Source organism: Propithecus coquereli, unplaced genomic scaffold, assembly GCF_000956105.1.
Source record: "Propithecus coquereli isolate 6110/MARCELLA unplaced genomic scaffold, Pcoq_1.0 Scaffold124, whole genome shotgun sequence".
NCBI lineage: Eukaryota > Metazoa > Chordata > Mammalia > Primates > Indriidae > Propithecus > Propithecus coquereli.
Genome location: NW_012136525.1, coordinates 3,993,345 through 3,998,882, shown reverse-complemented (window position 1 = coordinate 3,998,882; position 5,538 = coordinate 3,993,345).

The following is a 5,538-nucleotide window of genomic DNA, read 5'->3' as shown; positions in this document are numbered from 1 at the left end:
CTTGCTCAGACTGGTCTCAAACTCCTGAGCTCAAACTATCCACCTGCCTTGGCCTCCCGGAGTGCTAGGATTACAGGCGTGAGCCACCGTGCCCGGCCATGGGTGTTGTTTTGGAAGGTTTCTTAAATTTTTTTTATTTGTTTTGTTCTGTTATTTTGTTTCCCACACCAAACTCATAGAGAAAGGTCATGGTCAATATTCTTCTTTCCATTTTACAGATAATTTTTTTAACTGCCTGTACTGGCTGTAAGGACTTGCCCTGTAAAATTTAGTCAGTCTGTGTCGCAACAGAGAAAGAACACAGAGACTCAACTCCAACCTAATATTGTAGGCCGACCCACTCCACCACCCCTTCTTCCCAGCTAGGGTGTCCAGCCCACCCATCCCCAGGTGGGGGTCTCCATTTCTCCGCAGGTCTAGCATTTTCAGAAGGTGCTGGAAGGTGAAAAAAGAGCAGTATCTCTGTGAGGCAGGATTCTGGTGGCCCCAGATCAGAGGCTCTGGGGTACTGCAGGAGAAAGGGCAGGCTATAAAGCTCCGGGTTGTTCTGGGCAGGATTAGGGAGACTGTACTCAGGCATCTCCCTTTGGGACCCTCACCTGCAGCTAATTCCTGCTCCGGGTTCAAGCATGTGGATTCCACTGGTCACAAGACAAGAAAACCTTGTCGTCTCGACCCATCAGCTAAGGGAGGACAGGTTCAGTTCTTCTCACAGGTCTCAGACCTTTCTTCCCTGGTGCAGCCCCAGATTCGGTGTCAACGAAGTAGTGAATCACACGGAAGGGAATGTGCTCCAAAGGCACTGGTACGTTTTTCAGTCCCTGCCCTGTGTGGGGACTCGCGGTCAGCCTTTTCCCTTGGTTGAATGGCTGCTTTGTCCTGGGTACTTATTTGTGTGATAAAACTTAATCTTCCTGTCAACCCTATGAAGTAGGTATTACTTTATCGTACCTGTTTTATAGATGAGGAAACTAAAATGCAGAGAATGTAAGCATATGCCCAAGGTTAAAGAGCTGGTATTTGGAAGAACAAAAGAAGACCACTTAGCACTCTTGCAGGGCCAGGCTCCTGACGACTCCCTCTCCAGCTGATGGGGGTCCCCAGGGCCAGCTTGCTCGTCTCCCCCAGGAGGAGCTTAGCGAGTGTGCATGACCATCCTGGTCCACTCACACACCATCCTTCACGACTGGGTATTTAAGGCTTGTAACAACAAACTCAGGGAGGTATTTGTTTCCTTCTGACAATTACCCGGCAGTAAATGCCCAGTGAATAGGCAAGAATTCAGCATCAACAGCAACATCATAGATCCATAGAAAGAACTCCACTCCCCATTTTAAAACATATAGGTCTGTGGACACTAAATAACATGCTTAAGATTATGCTGGTAAGCTGTGCAGAGCATGTCCTAGAACCCAGGGCTGTCTGTCTCCTACTCTGGTGACTTTCAGTGACACCAGGTGCTGCTTACTCATGGTTCGATATCTTCTAATGAGACAAAGAAGTGAGCTTTAAGCAGCATTGAAGGAACTACAAACAAAAGTAAAAGTCTACCTCTCTTATGTTCAGAGTGGTGGGGGCTAGAATGAATGAGTGATTGAATGAAGAGGAGTGGATAGTTGAATGAATTTGGATTCTAGGTTCCAGGGACTCAGAATTGTTGCTTCTCTGTGGACCCACCACAGTGTGTAATCAGGGCATTTGAGCATCACTGATCAACTGCACACCCTCTGGGTAATATAAGGACTGATTCTCAATGTGCCCCAACTGGACTTCAACAAAGACCAATCATTTGGAGATCAGGAGGCCTGGGTTCTGGTCCCAGCCCTGCCACGGTCTTCCTGAGCGATGTATCCCTTTATCACTGCAGGCCTGCATTTCTTCAGCGGCAAGGTGGGTGGACTTGGCCAGGTGACTGCTTCCACACACTTGTGAGCACCCTCCTCTACCTACAGGGAGGATCCTCAGTATGGGAGACCTCAGGGTGCAGGGAGTATTGTAGGAGGTAACATCAAGGAGGGGAAGGGAATCCAGGACCTTGCCGGAAGTAAAGGTCGGCTGAGTCCTGCATCCACTGGGCTCTCCCGTTTTCACTCTCTCTGATGTCATTCCATTTAAGGAGAGGCCACGACCAAACCAGAAGTTCTGCCAATACCTGTTCTATTCTTTGTTCCCAGCCTGGTGCCGCCGGAGTTCAATGTCCTGTCAGTCGCGCCCTAGGCTGGAAGGCCTAGTCTAAAATTGGGAAGTGGCTTTACTCAAAGCCAGATGAAGTCAAAATAATTGAACACATATATAGGCAGTGTTGCTGACAAACAAAATAAGATGCCATCTCTCCTTCCAAGCAGCTGAAAAACCATGTAACAAGAAGCATACAAAATAGGTGGCTAAGGATCCTTCCTGGGGTAGTTTAAAGAGCTGGGGGGAGTTTTACAAAAACAACCAACCCAGCCCACGGGAGGGCCCCAGGGTTTGAGGCTTGTTCTGACAGGTGAGTGACCACAGCCAAGTCACTGTCCCATTCTGAGCACTCTTCCCCGGTAACCCCAGCGGGAGGCTGGACACATTTTCCAAGATTACTGAAAGGCATTTCTATGAAAGAAATGAAAAAATAACTGGACAAATATGAGAAGTTTGCTGGTGAGCAGGAAGAGAACTCGGATGGCCACTCCCGCCTGAGAGCGACCACCAGCTCCTCCCCTCCCTCCCCTGTCCATCCTGCACAAAGGCACCTGCGGGACATTGCCCAGAGGCCCCTGCCGAGAGCCCAGGGAGATTCAGGCAGAATTGATGCAATTCTTTGCAAACCTGTTCTATGAAGCAGGGTAATTTTCACGAACCTGAATAAATCCTTCCCATGACAATGAGTAATTTTTATGGTTTTTCTGCAGTCATCTAACTAATTGCACGTCTCACATTTTATACTTTCCCCTCCCCCATCAGTACAAGAATAGTGGTTAGCAATGACCTTGGCCTCTTTTCCCTCAGAACCCGTTCAAAATGGTTAGAAGGAGGAAATATATCTGGCTGGGGTCTGTGCAGTACGTTTACCCTCTTACCTCCGTCTCCTGCTGTTTTCCAGTCTGCATGGTGAAATCGGCCAGTGGTGGCTGAGAGGCCACGTGTGCTCTGAAGGGATGAGATCCTATTCAGGGCACAGTTAGCTCTTTTCCCCCTCCACCTCCAGTTGCCCTTTTTAAAATTTAATTCAGCAAACTTTCGTCGGTGGGCTAGGTCTGAAGGATGAGAGATGCACAGAATGGGGAGTAGGAGGGAAAGACAGCGCATAAACAGATACGCGCCCGTCAGGGAGATGAAGGCACACCTCAGCTAGACCACGGGGCTCCGTGGGGACCCAAAGAGGGAAGTCCTTACCCTGTCAGTGGTCAGGGAGGTGACATTTGAGTAAAATCTTGAAACTCGAGTAGGAATTCTCCAGGGAAGAGTTCCAGGGAAGTGCAACAATGTGGGCAAAGGTTTCCAGCAGCCCTGCATGTTTGGAGAACTGCGGGTGTTACAAACCCTGATGCTAGCACGCAGGGTGTGGGGGTGGTAGCAGAGCAAGGTTCCTGGAGAGCCTGCAGGCCACCCTGGGAGGTCGGAGCTTTGGCCTGAAGGCCATGGGAGAACTTCAAAGGTGTTTTTAATGATGAAGCAACGTGGAATTTGGAAGATAACTATCTGGAGTGTGAAGCAAGGCAAAGGAGGGAAGGAGACTGGTGACGTGATGGAGGTATTTCACGGACAGAGGCACAATGGATGGAAAAGAGGAACAAACCTCAAAGAAATGCAAACAGGAGAATCAACAGAGCTTAGTGACTGGTTACTTTGGGTGGCGAGTACCGGGGAGGGACAGTGGTACGATTCATCAAGATAAAGAATTAAGGAGGCTCGGAGAGAGAAACAGTCAGCACAGTTTAAACATATGGAGTTGGAGATGCTCGCAAGACTTTTTGCTTAATAAAAATTTATTTTTCACTGATAACGCCAAATGTGTGCAAGGATGTGGAGCAACAGAAACTCTCATTCATTGCTGGGGGGAAGGTAAAGTGGTACAAACACTTTGGAAAACAGTTTGGCAGTTTCTTACAAAACTAAACATACTCTTGCTATATGATCAGCGTTACAATTCTTGGTATTCACCCAAGTCAGCTGAGAACTTATGTTCATGCAAAAAACATGAATATTTACAGCAGCTTTATTCATAATTGCCAAAACTTGGAAGACACCAAGATATCCTTAAGTATGTTGATAAATAAATAAACTGTGGTATATACAGATAACGGAATATTATTCGGCAATAAAAAGAAATGAACTGTCAAGCCTTGAAAAGACACAGGAACTTTTAAATGCGTATTGCAAAGTGAAAGAATTTACTCTGAAAAGCTGCATACTGTATGATTCCAACTGTATGACATTCTGGAAAAGGCAAGACTATGGAGAGAGTAAGAATATCAGTGGTTTCTGGGGGTTTGCGGGGAGGGAGGGAGGGATGAATAGGCGGATCACAGAGGATTTTAGGGCAGTGAAACTATTCTGTATGATGCTGCTGTAATACATGGCATTATATTTAATGCATTCGCCCAAACCCATACACGTACAACACAAAGAGTGAACACTAATATGAACTATGGACTTTAGTTAATAATAATAATAATATATCAAATTGCCTTATCAATTGTAACAAATGTGTCACAGTAGTTCAAGATGTTAATAACAGGGGAACTGGAGAGGTGTGGGGGGTACATGGGAATTCTCTGTACTTTCTGCTCATTTTTTCTATAAACTGAAAAATCTGCTCAAAAAATAAAGTATATGAATTTTAAAAAGCACTCAAAAATTTTCTTTGGCTTCGAGACACGGTTTCTGACCCTATTAAGTTACATCAGAGTGGAGGAGAGAAGAGTCACGCAGAGAGAATCACAGCACATGACGATTGGAAGGGACTTTATATCCATTGCTCCTGCTTAAAAATAGATGAATTGAGTCCCAGAGAGAAAAGTGATTTGCCCAGTGTCACATAACTCATTTTTAAAAATTCATCCATCCAATATTTATTGTGTTTGGGTTGGAAATAGATGGGTGAGAAGCAATGATTAGTATCGAGGTGCTTGTTCATAGTCCAGTGGAGCAAAATATCAGTGATCGGAAAGTGCCATAGCAACGTCCTAACTGCCACAATGGTGTACACAGGGGGTGCGAGGAAAGGAAATGCAGGCCAGGCTGGCCTCTGTCACTAGGGTCCAGGCTGCGAGTGGGCCCCACAACAATCTCTTCCCAAGGCCAGGTCAGAGCGGGAGTCAGATTGGCCTTTCCGCCTTTCCTCCTTCTCCTCTTGAGCACGAAGGGACAGGTCAGCACTGGCTGGGAGGCTTGTTGGTAAACCAAACCGGATCCCCGGAGAGTTCTGAAGATAAATGGGACAGACTACTGGACCTCGGTTTTCCACTTGTCAAACCAACGTTGAGGTGGTATTTCTGCGTAGCAAATAAAAGCATTCCCTCCACGTGTTCACTGCAGGTCATTTGCTACGTGTAGCCA